This window comes from Bos taurus, chromosome 14, assembly GCF_002263795.3.
Source record: "Bos taurus isolate L1 Dominette 01449 registration number 42190680 breed Hereford chromosome 14, ARS-UCD2.0, whole genome shotgun sequence".
Taxonomy (NCBI): Eukaryota; Metazoa; Chordata; class Mammalia; order Artiodactyla; family Bovidae; genus Bos; species Bos taurus.
Genome location: NC_037341.1, coordinates 59650464 through 59671526, shown reverse-complemented (window position 1 = coordinate 59671526; position 21063 = coordinate 59650464). Strand labels below are relative to the sequence as shown.

The window sequence follows — 21063 nt, the reverse complement described above, 5'->3', positions numbered from 1 at the left end:
GAATGAGCTGCAAGGAGATCCAACCAGTCCATTCTAAAGGAGATCAGCCCTGGGTGTTCTTTGGAAGGAATGATGCTAAAGCTGAAACTCCAGTACTTTGGCCACCTCATGCAGAGTTGACTCATTGGAAAAGACTCTGATGCTGGGGAGGGATTGGGGGCAGGAGGAGAAGGGGACAACAGAGGATGAGATGGCTGGATGGCATCACCGACTCGATGGATGTGAGTTTGAGTGAACTCCGGGAGATGGTGATGGACAGGGAGCCCTGGCGTGCTGCGATTCATGGGGTCGCAAAGAGTTGGACACGACTGAGCGACTGAACTGAACTGAACTGAACTGAATGAGCTTGTAGTGTAGATGTAACCAGTGCACTGTATTACATAAAGTAATTACATAAAGACTTCATAAAGTAACATCAAAGAAACAGATAAACACCAGACTTTGCTTTTTACTTGCATCTTTCACACATTGAAGGGGTTCAATTCATGATGCATCTATACATCTTCATTGTGTTCTTCTCTCTTCCTTAATTCTGCAGTTAGGGAGCTTTTCAAACATCAGACTTTTAAAATTCTCCCCAAAACCCAGTCCAGGAAGCTTCTCTGTTACAACCCTGGTTACCTTTCTTCCTCAAGTCTGTAGATCCGTTTAGGTCCCTTGGCTCAATTCACTTGTTTAGATTTTCAACAACAAAAGAGAACTCAGTATCTGGCTCAGTAAAGAATTTGTTTTCCATTTTTCTCTCCTTTAGAAGAGAAGTTTTTTTTATTTAGCCTCATAACAAGTTGGTAAGAACAGAGCACAGATAGGCTTCCCTGGTAGCTCAGATGGTAAAAGAATCTGACTGCAATGCCGGAGACCTGGGTTCGATCCCTGGGTCAGGAAGATCCCGTGAAGAAAGGAATGGCAACCCACTCCAGTATTCTTGCCTGGAGAATCCCATGGACAGAGGAGCCTGGCGGGCTACAGTCCATGGGGTCACCAAGAGTCGGACACGACTGAGTGACTAACACACAATCGCGAGCAAACCAGACTTTAGAAAACAAGGACAAATCTCGCTGATCTTTGAAAGACAAAGTTCTTTCAGGTGAAGAGGGAAGTACACGTGTAAGCTGAGAACACATACACATGAACAAGTTGTTGATCGGTAGGGAAAAGTTTTCATTTGAGGTTCTAGAAGTGCTGTAATTTTTATATCTGCTGCTGCTACTGCTAAGTCGCTTCAGTCGTGTCTGACTCTGTGTGACCCCAGAGACCGCAGCCCACCAGGCTCCGCCGTCCCTGGGATTCTCCAGGCAAGAACACTGGAGTGGGTTGCCATTTCCTTCTCCAATGCATGAAAGTGAAAAGTGAAAGTGAAGTTGCTCAGTCGTGTCCGACTCTTCATGACCCCATGGACTGCAGCCCACCAGGCTCCTCCGTCCACATCAGCTCAGGCATTTAGATACACAGGAAACCCCAGCTCTACCATTGTCAACAGTGCTACCCATCGTCCTATTTTCTGCCATCTGAAACAATGAACGAAAGCTCTTTACATTCAGAAAATACACTGATTGAAATATCATCTTTGGGAAGTCTGTTCTAAAGACACTAATTGATATTGTATGAGGAAGTGTAAGTATCTGTCGTGAAACCCATTTTAACGGCCAACTTGTTTTCTTCTTTAGTTTGCTTAACTTGGCACAGTGTTAACTTCCCTCTTAGAAAACCTCCTATTTTGATTTATGAATGTTTTCAAATTTTTAAGATTCTCCAAACCGTTGTTTCACCTGTAAGTAGAGAGATAGCTTGTTTGGCTAACTGCCTTGTATGACTCTGTGCCAGGCAATGAATAATGCCATGTTCAATATTCTAAATTTGTGTTCCAAATTCTGAATTTCCAATGAGCTGCATGGAACTCTACTGATAACTGACTGATTTTCCCTGGAAGGATTGTCTTATTTTAAACTTCAAATGTAGTTGCCTTACTTTATGCAAGGCAATTTTGAATGGGTTTTAAAGACAGGATGAAGACTATTCATACCTTTCTAAACCTGCAAGGGAGAAGAAGAGAGTTAGTGAAGGCAGGCATCTTATCTAAGAGGACTGAAGGTCTTAGCAGGAGCACACAGGGAAGGCTCTTTCGTTTGCAATGGTACTTACCCAACTTTAATAGAAACCTTGGATACAAAGTATTACCCAAGTTGCTAGAATCCACCCCAAAGGATTGCTCCGTGTTTAAAAATACAAACATATTTATGTGCATGGAACCAGAGCTGAGAAAACAATAATCGATCATATGAGTGACCAGTTATTTCTTTAGCTCGAAAGTAGACTGATTGGGAATTTCAAAGTTTGGATGAACTTAAAAATATTATTTACCTATTTTGTCTTCCTCTGCATATTTTTCTAGGCCATAGGGACCAGGATAATGTGGGAAAGCTTTTCTTAGAGCTTTTTCCAGCGTCAGGGGAAGAAAGCATTGCCAATCTCAAAGAATGTCTGTGAGTAGTCCAAACCAATTTTGTGAACTTGAGCATCATTATGTTTCCTTTCTTTTTTGTTTCCAGGATGCAAGTCAGCCAAGGCTGTCACTAACTGGACCTGAGCTTGCATTGATTATCCAGCTCATTTAGGTGGTGTAGGTGGTTTGAGTACAAGTGCTTAGATGATTCACACAGCTGTCTAGACTGACCTGGGTTGACCAGATTGGCATACACTCCCCCAGGTCTCATTAGCTTTGTAAACCTGTCAAGACGATAAAAACAGCAAAGACTCTTTATTTCCCTAATTCATTTTTAAAAAAGATTCACTATCGCTCAGAGAAGGCAATGGCACCCCACTCCAGTACTCTTGCTTGGAAAATCCCATGGATGGAGGAGCCTGTTAGGCTACAATCCATGGGGTCGCTAGGAGTCAGACACGACTGAGCGACTTCACTTTCACTTTTCACTTTCATGCATTGGAGAAGGAAATGGCAACCCACTCCAGTGTTCTTGCCTGCAGAATCCCAGGGACGGGGGAGCCTGGTGGGCTGCCGTCTCTGGGGTCGCACAGAGTCGGACACGACTGAAGTGACTTAGCATAGCATAGCATATCACTATCATTTGTCCTTGGTTTTGTATACTACCTATTTTGACTTAAAGGTATAAGATTTGTTTTGGATTTAGGGAATGCTGCTATGGGAGAAGTGATCATGCTAATGTCTTTCTTGAGAAAGAAGGGTTCAATCTCTTTGTGGCTAGAACTGTAACTGAACAGACAGGATTCTTCTGTTGTCTGTAGTGATATCATACTGGCAGTTGATATTGGTACATTATTGGAGGAACAATACAAAATTGACAATAAAAAATTTTAATAACAACTGGACTAGGAGAAAAGCACAACATGGGGCAGCCAAGATATCAGTCAAATTCTGCCCATTGGGATTAGAAGTGTGTTAGTGTTGGCATACATTTTGAGTGAAGAGCCCTCTTGAGAAGCTTATGTATCCCCAGATAATTAAGTAGGTGTACTTGGTATTGCTTCCTGTAGTGAAGACAGGAAAAAGGTGTAAAAGCCAGCAAATAAGGTCAGGGGACCACTTCATATTTTGTTCTGAACTTGAATGTGGAGAATGTGTTCAAGACTGATGAAGACTCTGACATGAACCTGCAGGATAGGGGTTAAAGTTGCCAACTTTCCTGCTTGTTACTTTTTATTTTGAGAACCATCTTATACAAAGTGCATGCTCATGAAATATCAAAAATAAAGGAATAGCTGTATTAACATCGCCTGTGCCCACTGCCATCCAAGAATGCTCATTGAGGGGAATTATATGGTTTGTCCCAGAAGCGTAGGGAAGTTCTTTGAGTGCTGGCAGTAGAGTGGTGACCCCCGTGGCAGGGGGCAGGGGTGGGGGTCTGTTTCTCCAGTCTGGGGACGGAGGGTGGTATCACAAAGGCCAGAGGCACAAAGAGCATCAGAGGATCATCTGAGAAATGGAGTCAACAGTCGGGCAGGCAGACCTCTGAGAGTCCATCTAGAATGTTGGTGATTAAGTCAGAGAGCATCGGCAAATATTCACCTGTGTGACACATGACATGGACCAAAAAATATGAGGACTGCAGTAATTATGGGTAAAAGCAGTTGCTTCTCATCCAGTTTTCTGGTACTGCATGTGTTCAGTAGATTTGCCTGGTACAAAAAAAACTGTGGCAGTGCCCTGATGACTAAGATGGAAATCCTCTTCAGCCCAGAGGTTGGAGACTTGGAGCAGATACAGTTTATTTCAGAGAAAGAAAAAAGTGACACTCTTAAACCCTCACGTCTTACCTTCATACATGTTTTGGTGGTGAAAGTACAAAGCACCCAGTTCAGTGAATGGCTAATGGCAGGCAATCACTATTCCTTCAGCATGTGTCTGTTGAGTACCTGCCCTGTGCCAGACCCCATGGTGGATGTCAGGCATGGTGAGGTGTAATAACAAGATGCAGCCCCTGTGCTTGTGGAGGTTACCTAAAGGGAGAGAGACATATTAGATAGTAAATACCCAACTGATTTTTAGTTTCATGAAGGGAGCCAGCCTTAGGACACAACCTGACTCATCAATGATGAGGTCAAAGCCACGGAAATTGTAGGGAGGGGGAGCCAGAGGCCTGATGACACTGTGACACTGTGAAAGTCGGGATTAAATTCCCTGGATTTCCAGCTACAGGAGGAAAGAGATCTTCCTAGAAGCACCACACCACACACACACACACACACACGCACACACACACATGCACGCACACACACACATGCACACACACATACACATACACAGACACACACACACACAGAGGCACGATCACTCACTTATCTTTTTTTTATTTAAACCAGTTAAAGAGTTCTGACACTAATAACCAGATGGATTCTCTACCAAGGGGGAAAAAAACAAAAGAAGAGGAAGCCAGGTATATATCCGATTTTAGGATGGTTGCTGTTGCTGCTTAATCACTTAAGTCATGTCCGACTCTGTGTGACCCTATGGACTGTAGCCTGCCAGGCTCCTCTGTCCGTGGAATTCTCCAGGCAGTAGTACTGGAGTGCGTTGCCATGCCTTCCTCCAGGGGATCTTTCCAACCCAGGGTTCGAACCTGGGTCTCCTGCATTGCAGGCAGATTCTTTACCATCTGAGCCATTAGGGATGGTAAATTAGAAAAAATAAATAAATTAGTAACAAGAAATGAAGGCATGTTACCATAGCCTAACCTGAAAGGGAAGTGGCAAAAAAAAAAAAGAGTCTCAGTGACTTTCACATAGTGAAACAGTAGTTTCATTGAATAGAGTTAAATTGACCAATAATGGAAATCTGCTGCTATAGTAAACAGGATACCTTTTTCACTCAGTTTTATTGAGAGTTGACACATACATTGCTGTATAAGCTTAATGTGTACAGTGTGATGATGTAATTTACATATATTGTGAAATGATCATCACAACAGGGTCAGCTAATATCCATCTGGCTCAGATGGTAAAGAATCTGCCTGCAATGCAGGAAACCAGAGTTCATTCCCTGGGTCAGGAAGATGCCCTGGAGAAGGGAATGGCAATCTACTCCAGTATTCTTGCCTAGAGAATTCCATGGACAGAGGCGCCTGGCAGGCTGAAGTGCATGTGGTCTCAGAGTTGGATAGGACTGTGCAACTAACACTACCACTTTCATATAGATACAATATTAAAAAAAGGAAAGAAAGAAAAGAAAAATATTTTTCTCCTTGTGATGAGAACTCTTAAGAATTTGCTCTCTTAACAACTTTCCTATATATTATACAGCAGCATTAATTATCATCATCATGTTGTACATTAATTCCTTAGTATTTATCTTATAACTGGAAGTTGCATTTTGGGACCACCTTCCTCCAGTGCCCCTTCCCCTCACCCCTTCTGGTAACCACATGGCTGATCTCTTTTTCTATAAGTTTTTTTTTTTTTTTTTTAAGATTCCATGTATAAGATCATGCAGAATTTGTCTTTCTCTGTCTGATTTATCTCACTAAGCATACTGCCTTCAAGGTTCATCCATGTTGTGACAAACAGGAGGGTTTAAGAGGACATTTTTAAGGAAGATGAGATGATTGCTATAGGAAATTCTCAGTCTTTAAGCATTCATAGGAGAAAGGAGCAACCACAGCCCAGAAGGAAAACAACAGTGTGTGAGAATTCTATTATAATATAGAACAAAGCTCTAAGAGGCCGAGGTTTGTCAAAACTGCTACGAGTCATCAAAAGGAGTTTCTAAAAGTTATAGAATAAACTCTCCTAACTGACCTTTGCCTAATGGCATGTCAGATTAACAGACACTCTCCACCCTGTTTTTAAAACATCCCTGATAAAGACTGCAAGCCATTGAAGGCTCATGGTTTCGAGGCTCTTTCTAGGACTATGAGTACCAGGCAAAACCTGCCATTGGAGCTGCGTCTATCCCAAGCCTCAATTGTGTTTCTCTTCAGTTTATGTCAGTTTTATACGCTGTGGTAGTTGAGCATTGTGCAAACTCATGAAATGACTGGGAAAGGTTTTTTTTTAATTAATACAAAATTAAATATTTTATAGATTCTATAAAGATGAATAGCGAAAAATAATAATTAGAAATTACATTATAACAGATTGAGAAAAATGTGAAATTTAGAAGATTACTGCATTCAGATGCTTTTACCAGTTCTCTAAATTTTTATTTCACTTTAAGCAAACAAAAGTGAAGATTGTAGCCTATGTTTTAGAGGTACGTATATGCCCAAAAGTTGTGCAGAAATCCAAACAGGGCATTCATACTCAAATAAGCCTTTACCTAGCAATGAAGAAATGGTGAAACGATGTACACTAGAGAGTTTTAAGTGTAAAACACACACATTTAATCCATCAACTACTACAGCTGAGTCCCATTAATTAAAGGGGTTTCTACACTATATTCAGAGGAAAAGCATTGAGAAGGAGCAAATTTTCTCTATAGGACAGTTTGCATTAGGATAACTGATGAAGTGGATAGAGCAGCACTATTTTAGTTCTCTCTCTCTGTCAAGAACAGTAAGTACTCTTTGCACCAAAAATAATAGAGCAACCCTAGCGAAGAGGAGGTTAAACAAACAATGCAATGCAAAACATATGCCAAGATGTTTTAACAGTCAACTCTTTTGGTTTTAATGAATTCATCCTAAGCATTGCAGGAGTTCTTGTTGAATATTAAAGGATAGGGAAAAATAGAAGAACTGGTATAGCACTTTTTCCAAGTTTCCAAAAGGGAAGAATTCAGATTCCATGTATTAAAGGTCAGTATGTTTGTTCAGTGCCTAGGGAAACAGTGGAATAGGTTATTAAATGTATTATTTATGATAATTTAGAAACAGAATCAGTGATCATTTAGAAATCACACCAAAGCAACCTCACATCCTTCCTCGTATTGTTGTGATTTTCTAACATGATTATGAAACATAGGAAATGATCAGGGAAACTCTAGCATATCTCTTATGATATTCTGGTGGACAAAGTGAGGAAATATGATAATACGGCTTGAGGAGCTGACATTGATGGAAGGGCTGTATTCAGAGCAGAGGATCCAGGGGAATAATTTCAGCCTGAGGAGAGGTCTGCAATGGCTCAGTTGGGTTTTCCTCTTTGGCTTGTCCTAAGTCAACTTGATTATCAAAGTGAAGTGAAGTCAAAGTTGCTCAGTCCTTTGCGACTTTTTGCGATCCTGTGGACCATACGGTCCATGGAATTCTCCAGGCCAGAATACTGGAGTGGGTAGCCTTTCCCTTCTCTATGGGATCTTCCCAACCCAGGGATTGAACCCAGGTCTCCGCATTTCAGGCCGATTCTTTACCAGCTGAGATTCTTTACCGGCTGAGCCACAAGGGAATCCCAAGAATACTGGAGTGGGTAGCCTATCCCTTCTCCATCGGATCTTCCCGACCCAAGAATCAAACCGGGGTCTCCTGCATGCAGGTGGATTCTTTACCAACTGAGCTATCAGGGAAACCCTTATTACCAAAGAATGCTGATCAAGTTTTCAGGTGACAAGAGACTAGAAGACAGCTTTAGTACAAAGGATGATAGAATCAGGATCAAAGGGAAAACCACCAAATAGAATAATAGGCTGAAGTTATTAGACTGAAATCTAACAAGATTGGATTTAATTGGATATAACTCATGCTGTTATGGAGAGTTGGATTTGAAACTAATTTATTCAGGTTGGTTCAACAGGAAGTCTTATAGCAGGCATGGAAGCACCATTAAGGGATTTTATTGTTGATGGCGTGCAATTGGCAATGTCTGCCTCATAAAATGTTGAGGTTAAAAATTATTAGCCATTAGATATCATCTCTGGAGGAGGTGCAGGTACGTGTGAAATACTGTAGTTGTAATCTTCATTCCAGTCAGTTCCTGGGCATCCTGACAGACTAGAGAAGAGCTGTTGAAGAAATCTGACCACTGTGTGCATATTCAGAATAACCAGAGAGCATCAGTTCATGATTCTGAGAAATCTTTCCTGCAGAGAGGATTGTTGAGGGAAGCGTAACAAGAGGAAATACACTGAAAACTAGCCAGCATACAGGTGCTCATGGGTGGGATTAAAGTACTAGAACTGGGAGTACTCAGTCACTCAGTCATGTCTGACTCTCATGACCCCATGGCCTGTAGCCCACCAGACTCCTCTGTCCATGCGATTTTCCAGGCAAGAATACTGGAGTGGTTGCCACTTTCTACGCCAGGTGGATCTTCCCAACCCAGGGATTGAACCCACGTCACTTGTGTCTCCTGCATTGGCAGGCAGATTCTTTACTAGTAGCGCCACCTGGGAAGCCCCTGAGAAACTGTGATCATGGCTGAAATAGCAGAGTGAGTTTTAGATACCTCCTTCATTGATCAACTCAGTTGAGGCGAGAGAAAAGGTACATGATGAGAGTAAATATGGGGAAGCACTGTTTGGATCTTTCCTTGGAGAACAGCTGTTCTTTTATTTGGCTGAGCCTAAACTTGGAATTTCCAGTGATGAACAGCAGTATTCACATATCTCTTCTGGCAGCATTAGTCTGATTTCCATTTGGGAATTTTTTCTCACACACTAGAATTCAGGCTACCTTCCCACCTCTAACCTCTATGAGCATGTGACCCAAGCCAAGCCACTGGACTTTGTCTAAGCTTTGAATTTTAAGCAAGATGAGATGAAAAAATAAATAATGATACAGTTAAATCACTTTCTTTTTTTCATTTTGGTCCCTAAAGAGGTCTAACTGAAGTCCTTACTTTTCTGAACCTAATTTTCCTGACTTCCTGTTGATTGTGTAACCTTCCAAAAGGAAGTTATTTTCTGCTGGGAGAAAGGAAATTTGGCGCACAGACATGTACTTGGGTAGTTGTTTGAAGCAGACCTCAGCTGCTTTCTGAAGAACATTTGACTTTTCCTATGGGTTTCCCGAGAGCTCACCTCAGGGCTGCCGATCTCCACCAAATTTTGTTAACACATTTGTCTAATACTATCCATTGTGTTGGGTGCCCCATGAATGATTTTTTTCTAGAAAGCAGTGATGTTTATGAATGATTTATGTTTTCTTATAAATTAAATCAGATCCAAGGCTCTCTCTTATAATAAAGTCATTCACACTCACATAGTTGGAAAAGGCTTTCTTAAGTGGGGGAGAAAAGTCTGGAGTGACTGGTAGTTATTATTCAAACTCTGGTACAGGCAGATGGCAGTGTGTCATGCATGGGAATTTCCCATGTATGGACTGACTGCTTTCTAGAGGATAGTGAGGCCATCACTTCTTACTACAAGGCCAGCCGAGAGGTTACATTACCTTTAGGAATCTAAATTCCATCTTGGGATAAAGTTTCTCATCCTATGCTTGAGGTTATGTATCTGGACCATAGTACTTCAGCTGGCTGTGGAGTCACCTCTATTGCACTTTAACATTTTGCCCTTTATGTTTTTAATTCTAAGGAAACATGAGAAAAAAATCGACCAAGTTCTTACTGCGTATGCTGTATGAATATTGCTGAGTATTCTTCGAGCATTTTCTGTTTTAGATCTCCTGATAATCTCTGGGAACACAATGAGAATAAGGACAGAAGCACTCGCTGAGCTCATGGAACCCATCTTAGAAGACACACAATCATTAATCAAATAATGACAAAAAAATAAATATTTGATCACAAGTTAATTAGTAGGAACAAAGACATGCTCAGTATTTCACAAGGGGCTCCTCCTTAATCCAGGGAGGGGTAGAGGCCAGGAAGGGCTTTTCTGGAATTTGTAGGATGATTTGTGAGTTAGAGGATGAATGGGAGTTAAGTGGGTATAGGGACCTATAGTTGCCGATTTGCTGGAACTTGGGTATCATTATTATTTCTTTACATTTCCTTAACTCCCATATGTAACCTTACATTTCCTTAACTCCCATATGTAACCTCGACTGGATAGTTTGTGTTCTTTACCTGGGAAAATTGGTCCGAGGCAGGAGAAGTCTATCATTGTAACTTTTTGAAAAATGGAAGAGTTTACCTCTTTTTCACTAGGAACAATCACTTCCTAGTTTGAATTTAAATCTTTTTTAAAATTGATCTGTCTTGTAAATTTTGGTTGCTATGACAATAAATTGATTCACTTTAAAGGCTATTAACAACAGCTTGGCTATTCTGTTTTTCTTTGTTGAGAATATTAGCATAGGTAAAATGTCAGCAATAATGAAAATTTCAGGGACAGGAGAAAAACGGTACAAGAATTTGGCAAGATGTGGTATACCTTCTGATTCATTAAACATTATAGAATTTAATTTCTGGTGAATGAGAGATATTAATTCACTTCATATGAAAAACCAGAAGAGTAGGTTTAAGAACGATAACCTTTCTTGGGTTTTCATGTAATTTCTTTCGTTATTTCAAATCAATATTTATTGAGCTTCTACTACAAGCCAAGAACTGTGCTAGGTACTAGAAACAAAAGATGAATAAGGCAATCTCCATCAAATGATGAAGCTATAAACCTGAATTTTCACAAGCATAGTAGAGAAACACCAAAGCCAGAAAAAAATGTGTTGAAGCTATGAAGTCAGGCATGTTTCTCCACTCGTAGGCAGCATATCCTGAAAAATGGCACAAGCACATTTGGAAAATAACATTATTTTTGCTGTGTTTTTCCACTTTTAAGGACAGTGGATATGAGCTAAACATATTACTCAAACATATCACCACTTGATGGAGAAAACACCATCCCCAGGGACCCTCATTCCAAAGCCAAGAGGGTCCATGAATTACATATCCTGAGAAGAAGTGATGTCAATGAATTAGCAATCAGCAGTTTTCTGCCTGAGTTAAAAACGAGTCTGACTATGGAGCCAGAATGCCTGAATGTGAATTCCAGCTCCACCAGATAATGGATGTGTAACATGGGCCAAGCCACCTATTCTTTTCTAGCTTTGTTTCCTCATGTGTAAAATGAGAGCAATAATAGTTACCCACCATTTGGGGTTGTTAGGATTAAATAAGTTAATGTTTATAAAGTTTTTACAATAATATGTCTAACATATATTAAATTGCATGTGTGCGTTTGGGCTAAATCAACAACTATATATGGCAGAAATTCATACTTAATCGAAGGAGGAACCAAGGGCAGAAATACAAAGGCCACACTCAGAGCTCACTTTAGACCTTACTTCTACATTAGAATTCCTTCAGAATTTTGAATAAGAATATTCACTGGTTTCTAACTTCTGCATTTCTCCACCTAGGAAACTTACTAATAAGCCTTTGGATATATGAAAAGCAAATAGTATGAAAGAGAAAGGTCAATAAGAAGCACGGGTAACTTAGAAATTGGAAAATAGATCCTAGATAATTGAAAGGCAATGGTAGACCATGAGTCCTGAAGTCAATCCTTTTCCCCCTTGAGGAAGAGCAGGGAGAGCGATTTGAAGACAGTGACTGAATCTGTCACATTGGGAAGCATGTGGCCTCTGCAGTGTTGCAGATCAGAGCTCTCACATTGGACTTGCCAATAACTAGTTATTTGAATGTGAACATCCTCATCTATGAAACGGGCATACATATATGCCTGTACATATATGCCTGCATATATTTAATGTTACATATTATATGCATTTAAATCCCATATTATTGTTTTCTATTTAATACCCAAACTAACTGCTATCATGTGTGTGTTAGTTGCTCAGTTGTATCTGACTCTGCAACCTCATGGGCTATAGCCTGCTAGGTGCCTCTGTCCATGGAATTCTCCAGGCAATATCAGGTTCTTATAATGGCCTTCAGTTCAGTTCAGTCGCTCAGTCGTGTCCGACTCTGAGACCCCATGGATTGCAGCATGCCAGGCCTCCCTGTCCATCACCAACTCCCAGAGTCCACCCAAACCCAAGTCCATTGATTTGGTGATGCCATCCAACCATCTTATCCTCTGTCATCCCCTTCTCCTCCTGCCCTCAATCTTTCCCAGCATCAGAGTCTTTTCAAATAAGTCAGCTCTTCGCATCAGGTGGCCAAAGTTTTGGAGTTCCAGCTTCAACATCACTCCTTCCAACGAACACCCAGGACTGATCTCCTTTAGGATGGACTGGTTGGATCTCCTTGCAGTCCAAGGGACTCTCAAGAGTCTTCTCCAACACCACAGTTCAAAAGCATCAATTCTTCGGCCCTCAGCTTTCTTCACAGTCCAACTCTCACATCCATACATGACTATTGGAAAAACCATAGCCTTGACTAGATGGACCTTTGTTGGCAAAGTAATATCTCTGCTTTTGAATATGCTGTCTAGGTTGGTCATAACTTTCCTTCCAAGGAGTAAGCATCTTTTAATTTCATGGCTGCAGTCACCATCTGCAGTGATTTTGGACCACCCCCGCTGCCCCGCCCAAAATAAAGTCAGCCACTGTTTCCACTCTTTCCCCATCTATTTCCCATGAAGTGACGGGACCAGATGCCATGATTTTCGTTTTCTGAATGTTGAGCTTTAAGCCAACTTTTTCACTCTCCTCTTTCACTTTCATAATGGCATTGGCTCAAGGTAAATGTTTAAGAAATTGTAGCTGTCACTTTTCTTATTATGAGTTTCTTACTATGAGCTTGTAAGCCAGCTAGATATATTGACTGATTGGGAGTTTTTAAAATGGTAACATGTTAGAAATTTGTTTCATTTTTAAGGTTAGAGGAATAAATAATACAATGTAATAAATAGTTTATCTAAGGAAAAATATCAAAAAAAACTTGAAATAACATAACTAATCATAGTAATGTTTTAACTTGTTAAATGAGACAGCCTAAAATGTTAGATCTAAAAATGAAAAAGAACCTGATATGTGCAACTGTAAAAATAAGCAAGTAGATCCTTTCCCTTCTAAAACATACTTGTCTTCAAATTTACATGTAAACAGTCACAGACAATGTAGGAGAGGTTGGAAGGAGACTATGAGCCTGCACTGTCAAACTTATTTTACTGACTATGGCATGCCACTCCTTGGTCAATATAGAGGTTGGACTAAACCAGTGGCCAGGCAAACAATTTCATAAAGGGACTTGTTTTCAGTAATGAATTTTTTGTTCTTAGCGGACTGAGAGCTGATCAAATGCAGCATCTCCTGAAAGTGATCATGGTTTATTTGTACTCTGCTGGAAGCCAAAGCTGCAGAGAAGCACCTAATAATTTCTACAGCTGCTAGACAGCTTCGAGAGCATTCACTTTATGTCTCTGTGTGAATGTGTGTACATAGGCATATATGTGCATAGATTTAATGTTCCATATATGTTTAAATCCCATATTATTGTTTTCTATTTAATACCCAAACTAACTGCTATCATGTGTGTGTTAGTCGCTCAGTCACGTCTGACTCTCTGCAACCTCATGGGCTATATAAGCTGCTAGGCTCTTCGGTCCATGGAATTCTCCAGGCAAGAATACTGGAGAGGGTTGCTATTTCCTCCTCTAGGGCATCTTCCCGATCCAGGGACTGAACTTCGGTCTCCTGCATTGCAAGCAGATTCTTTACCATGGAGCCACCAGGTAAGCTGGTTTTGCCTGGATCCTTGCTGTTAAAGTCGCCAGCACGTTATCTGTTTCAGTAGATTCTAAAGTATGTGCCCCTTTAGGGCACATGTAAAATGTAACAAATGTTTTGAAGAATGTTGATTTTAGAGGCTTTATGTTTTCACAAGTTTCACAGGTAGGCTTAGTATGCTTTGTACTCCAATAATCCAATATGTGAACTGTGAACTTCCTGATGTTCAAGCTGGTTTTAGAAAAGGCAGAGGAACCAGAGATCAAATTGCCAACATCCGCTGGATCATAGAAAAAGCAAGAGAGTTCCAGAAAAACATCTATTTCTGCTTTATTGACTATGCCAAAGCCTTTGACTGTGTGGATCACAATAAACTGTGGAAAATTCTGAAAAGATATGGGAATACCAGACCACTTGATCTGCCTCTTGATAAATATGTATGCAGGTCAGGAAGCAACAGTTAGAACTGGACATGGAACAACAGACTGGTTCCAGATAGGAAAAGGAGTATGTCAAGGCTGTATATTGTCACCCTGCTTATTTAACTTCTATGCAGAGTACATCATGAAAAACGCTGAACTGGAAGAAACACAAACTGGAATCAAGATTGCCAGGAGAAATATCAATAACCTCAGATATGCAGATGACACCACCCTTATGGCAGAAAGTGAAGAGGAACTCAAAAGCCTCTTGATGAAAGTGAAAGAGGAGAGTGAAAAAGTTGGCTTAAAGCTCAACATTCAGACAACTAAGATCATGGCATCTGGTCCCACCACTTCATGGGAAATAGATGGGGAAACAGTGGAAACAGTGTCAGGCTTTATTTTGGGGGGCTCCAAAATCACTGCAGATGATGACTGCAGCCATGAAATTAAAAGACACTTACTCCTTGGAAGGAAAGTTATGACCAACCTAGATAGCATATTCAAAAGCAGAGACATTACTTTGCCAACAAAGGTCCATCTAGTCAAGGCTATGGTTTTTCCAGTGGTCATGTATGGATGTGAGAGTTTTTAAACTGTGAAGAAGGCTGAGTGCCGAAGAATTGATGCTTTTGAGCTGTGGTGTTGGAGAAGACTCTTGAGAGTCCCTTGGACTGCAAGGAGATCCAACCAGTCCATTCTGAAGGACATCAGCCCTGGGATTTCTTTGGAAGGAATGATGCTAAAGCTGAAACTCCAGTACTTTGGCCACCTCATGTGAAGAGTTGACTCACTGGAAAAGACTCTGATGCTGGGAGGGATTGAGGGCAGGAGGAGAAGGGGACAACAGAGGATGAGATGGCTGGATGGCATCACTGACTTGATGGACATGAGTCTGAGTGAACTCCGGGAGTTGGTGATGGACAGGGAGGCCTGGCATGCTGCGATTCATGGGGTTGCAAAGAGTCGGACACGACTAGCGACTGATCTGATCTGAATCCCTCTCCCCCAGTCCAGTCTTCGTTTCTTTTGTAATTTGTATAGCAAGATTTTTTTTTTCTTTTTTAAAAATATTTACTTATTTGGGAGCACTGGGTCTTTGGTGTGGCGTGTGGGATTTTTTTCAGCTGTGGAATGCAAACTCCTAGCGGTAGCATGTGGAACTTAGTTGCCTAACCAGGGATCACACTTGGGCCCCTGCATTTGGAGGTCAGAATTTAACCATTGGACCACCAGGGAAGTCCCATGCATAGAAAGAGTTTTCTTAATTTATAATCTGGCCCAGAACAGAATATCACAAATTATGTGTTAGTGGAAGCCCAATTAATAAAATTTTACCAGACTAAATCCCTGTATTATTTTTTTCTACTATTCTCAGGTTTATTCATCTTATTTTTGGTAAGGATTAACCCCTTCATTGGAGAAGGAAATGGCAACCCACTCCAGTATTCTTGCCTAGGGAATCCCATGGACAGAGGAGCCTGGTGGGCTGCCATCCATAGAGTCGCACAGAGTTGGACACAACTGAAGCAACTTAGGCAGCAGCAGCAGCAGCAACTCCTTCATTACAACAGAAAATTACTTAACACATGACCTTCCCAAATGACAGAAATACCAGCATATGCAAAAAAAAAATGAGTTTAAACAGTGGTGGCTTACATTGTTCTTAACTTTATTGAAAGCCTCATTGCATTCTTTTTTTTTTTTTTTCATTGCATTCCTTGGCATGAGCAAAAGTAATACTTTAAATCTTTCAAATGTAATAATAAGAGGCTGCAGTGCTTTAGGAAATTGGAATCTGAAAGCCGTAGGATGGGTCAAGAGACCAGTTCCTCTTCTAAAGATCCTGGGTAGAACAAAAAATCGCTGCATTGTGCTGGAGGTCTAAGGAGACACCACCAGCAGGGGTCTCCTGCTGAACTTCCATGTCACTTTCTGAATGCTTTAAAAAAAAAAAAAATTACACTCTTAGGTAATTCTACAGCAGTGAATTGGCAAGTTGGCAAGAGTCTTGAATAGCCTTGAATTTAAGGCTGAAAGGAGGAAAAAGATATTTTATCAGGGCTTGTAAACTTGGTTTTTCCTCAGAGACCAGATCATCACAAAATACCCATTTTGACTTTGAATATGTGTGTCACACAACCTCCAAGAGGCCATTGAATTCTTATCTATTTATATGCAGACAGAAGTGTATGTGTGTGTGTGTGTGTGTGTGTGTGTGTGTGGTGTGTATGTTGTCTTTTGCAAGTGCAGAATGTTTTACCTTTTTTTGGGTGATTGGAAAATAACTTAAAAACAGTTATATAGAAGTGACATAAATTTATTAGCTTGCCTTCCCAAAATGATTCTTTTTTTTTTTTTTTCCAGAATAAGAAAGCTTGGGAAAAAATTAGCTTTGGGTTGATATACACCCTTCCCCCAACTTTGGTATTGCTTTTTTGTTTGTGTTTTTGAGGTTGAGGGTTATCTATGACTCATTGGCAAGCTTCAGTTCAATCAATTTAGAGGGAACTTTTAGGGCTGAGTTATTTTTAAATGCCTGAAAATGAGGGAGCTGTAAATGGAAATCTAATCACAGCTTAACCTGTAGTCATGCAAACAGTCAACTATGAAATCAAATGAGTTTCCAACCCTCTTAACCCATTAATGCTTACTGACTAGCTGTGCTGCCCAAACTTGGTTTTTCAAAAAGCAGGAAAAGGAAAAGGCACATATCTGGCTGGGATGCAGAAGATAGGAAGGGAGGGGTGCTGTGGATGCAAAGAAGGAAATCTCTAGGATACAACAATTTCCTCATAGACACAAGCATGTGCGCTTGCATAAGCACAGATCTTTCTCTGTCACACATTGTTCCTGGTTGTTTATGAAGCCTCTCCCTGGCAAATAAATACCAAGCAAAGGACGGTATTGTCCTTGTTAAACTGCATCTGATTTTGAATACTTCATATTACAAAGGCTCAGTCCCTCCCATTCTCATGATTGAAAATTGCTGAAATACACAATCTCAGGATTTCTTTGGAGCTTTGTGTCCGTTTGAAAACCATGTAACCTTGACTGGTTCGCTTCCTGCCGCCTCCCATCACCTTTCCTTCCTTTGCAGGTTTCCATCTACTCTCCACTTCTATTTTCTTTCCTTGGCCTTTGACTCTACTTTTTCCTGCCACATTTAAGGATTCTTTGCTTTTTTTTTTTCACATGTTCAGCTCAACTTCTATTTTATTATTATCTATCCTAAGAGCCACATCCCAAAATAGCAAAAAAAGTATCCTGAAAGGCTAAGTTGGGGGGAAATCCAATTGTCTAAACACTCAGGTATTCAAATTAGTGTACAGTATGCAAGTTGCCATGCCCTCCTCCAGGGAATCTTCCCAATTCAAGCCACCATGGCTCAGACAGTAAAGAAACTGCCTGCAATATGGAAGACCTGGCTTCGATCCCTGGGTTGGGAAGATCCTCTGGAGGAGGGCATGGCAACCCACTCCAGTATTGTGGAGAATCCAATGGACAGCGGAGCCTGGTGGGCTACAGACCATGGGGTCACAAGAAGTCAGACACAACTGAGCAGCTAAGCACAGCACAGCACACATGCATGTAAGACAGGACATGTATATGTGTGTAAATGCATCTGTATCTGACATCTTTAAATGCCAATACATGTAGTTAATTGATATGTGTTAACTTTCTTAGTTTCAATGTTGTATTTAGTCTGCTTCAGAGAGAGTAGGCATTCCTATATAATGGCAAGCACACGAAGTATGCAAAATAGCAGTTTGGGATTGTTGAATTAATATTCTCAACTCTGTTAAATTACCAAGTCTCTTTTCTTATCTCCTGAATTGCCACCTCAACTAATCTGAACCAAGACCAATGTAAAAAACCTTCTCAATCAGGAAAGTCCAGTTTGGCATTCAATGAAAGCTATGCTTGACTATTTCATCTCTCAGCAGAAAAAGGCAAGCTTGTTAAATGCCGCTTTAGTGCCAAGTGGTAATTACCCCCAAATGATTTCCTGGGGTTGGACCAAGGCTTTTTCACGAACATTTACCTCCAGTGTCAGAGTATGACTGAGAGGAAAAACAGTCTTTCTTTTTCTTACACACACATTCATAAAGATGAAAAATAAAAGCCAGAGTAAACAATTTTTTTTCTTTTCTTTTGTTAAATGGGGAACCTTGAGTAATGCATCCTTCCCAGTGTGTTCTAAAAAAGGTGACTGGGAACATGGCCCTCAGTGGAACTTATACAGTGGCACATACTTAGTCCATGAAGTAGCCTGTTTTTAAGCTATTACATTTGTATCCAAAGGCCTACTCCCAATGGCAGGAAAGAAAGAATAGTGTCCTGGTTTTAGAAAAGTTGAAATTGAATGGAAAAAACAAAACCTCTCTTTCTTTTTCACAGCAATCATTGCTCATTCACCTAAGACCCTGTGTGCTGCTGTGCATCGATCCATTATGAAGACGCCGCCACCTCCACACCACCAAAGGAGTGAACACTGGAAACGAAGGAAAACCGCCTGCCATAGCATATGTGGCTCTCATCTCACATCCATGAGCGACGCTCACAGACTTACGTGGCCCTCCTTTGAGACATGTTATCACAGTATTTAATGATTCATCAAAGTATTTAATTGATTCATCCTCCAAACTGTATTCCAAAGGATCTCAAAGTCCTTTCAAATATTGTGAATGTACAACAAAGTATTTTGTCCTAAGTTTTTAACATGTGTGAGAGTTATAAACTGCTTTGTCATTAATATCCATCAAATGGAGGACATTTGGCTGGAAATGAAGAAAAGATTTATTAAATTTAGTTGCAGTTCCATTCATGGGACTGAAATACATGCAGGAATATGAAAAAGACTAATGTCCCCATGTTAAAGAAATCGATTTCCAGGGTGCCGAGCAGAAAAGTGTAATTGAAATTGACCCATTAAATGATTACATTATTTGTGTACCAAATCTAATATATTTCACAAAACTATAGAGCTGTTTCAGTAACTACCTGCCAAACTGTATATATTGTTCCTAATTAAGTTTTATAAATGTACTTATAGAAATGTGAGGTAGCAGAATTATCCAAGTAATATGTCTCTACATTTATGAAACCTGTTCCAGAGAATTAAGACAAGGTAGTGCATTTCTAATCTCATGACTACTTCAGGACTAGTGAAAGCTGTAATAAACAAGGTGACAAAATGAATATTTAAGGGAAGCATCTCAGTTAAATTTCTAAAACATACTTGGAAATACACCTGCTTCTTTTTTAACTTCTAGCATTGCCCCTGGTAAATCACACTGTAGTAAACACTTGACCTCTTACGTATTTAAAGCTTATTTTCTGAGTATCTACTATGTGCCGGGCACATGGATTTTCAAATCTATACTTTTCCTTAATCCTAGCAACAACTCAGTGAAGCAGCCATTATTCTTGTTTGACTGGTAAGAGATGATGAGCAACTCAATTAAGGTACAAAATATTTAATTTTATGGCTGCTTTTAATCTTTTTCCCTCCCTTCATTATTAGACTGTATGTTTCTGAAGGGCAGGAATAATGCCCTATTCATCTTTTTGTACTGAAAGAATAAAAGAAAAATCTGTTATTTTCCATATGACTTAAAGATCCTTTCCCCCTCCAGTTTTGTCTACATTCCATTTTCATTGAAAACAAATAAGACTCTAAGATATTGTGCATTTTTCCAATTTACCAAATTGAAGTATATTTTTTTTAAAGAGGATTTGAGACAAGTTTTAATAAGCTTATTTGGATTTAATATGGGTATACTAATTCAATGACAAAGATGACATTTTTTTCATTTAACTACTACATTTAATAAAATCAAGAAGAAATAATTTAGGCCAGTGAAGAACAGATAAAGTATACAGACTAGCAGGAAAGATGGTGCTTGCTGTTGAGAAGCTGAGGTCAGAGAAAGAAGCTGTGGATTTGGGAGTGAGTATTCTTTGAAGGCAGAAGAGTGACCCGAGGTGCAGGATGACTCCCAGCCATGCTAGGGGTTCCCTGTTGCTTATTGCAGGCTCTTTAGAACTGTGCCATAACGAAGCATCAGTGGAATGCTGAGCACCAGCCTTTGCAACAGGGAATGTCAGTAGCTTCTTATCAATGATATCCATCCAGTGAGGAGTGAATCTGGGACATATGCTTTTCAGCATATGTGTTGCAGACCCAACTGAGAGGTTTAACATCAACTACAGATATTTCTGGAAGTCCTGCATACAAACTGATGTCCTTTTTGGTAAATCTACAGTATATTCCTAAATATTACTCTGGCTTGAAATTTGGTTTTCCTTAAAGTATGTCATCTTCCTAAAGCCAACCCATATATAGCAATGCACTGTGATTCTATTATATGATACTCTCTCCCAAGACCAATCTATTAGTTTGGTTTAAAAGCCTCATCCACATCTTCCTCCTTTGGTTGGTAGATTCCATCCCACTCTTTTAGTGAATCTCTTTGGGTCCTGTATTTTCTCATATAGGTGGTACTCTTGAGTTCATCCTATTCCTAAATAAGGCTTGGCAGTGGTTCCAGTTATCACATTTATTAAAATGTTTGCTTTAAGCCCCAGGAGATGAGTTTTTTTCCCCCAAATCTAATTTTTCCCATAAAGATGCTGCA

At 40.2% G+C, this 21063-nt stretch overlaps 1 long non-coding RNA gene across 1 annotated transcript in view; it reads left to right on the top strand.

The window, feature by feature from the left end:
• Nucleotides 1-19418, top strand: part of LOC132342165 (uncharacterized) — a 47958-nt gene extending 28540 nt beyond the window's left edge. Inside the window, exon 3 of the long non-coding RNA XR_009490413.1 lies at nucleotides 18824-19418. This is a non-coding gene — a long non-coding RNA (uncharacterized lncRNA). The remainder of the gene's footprint in view (nucleotides 1-18823) is intronic.
• Nucleotides 19419-21063: the final 1645 nt, after the last annotated feature.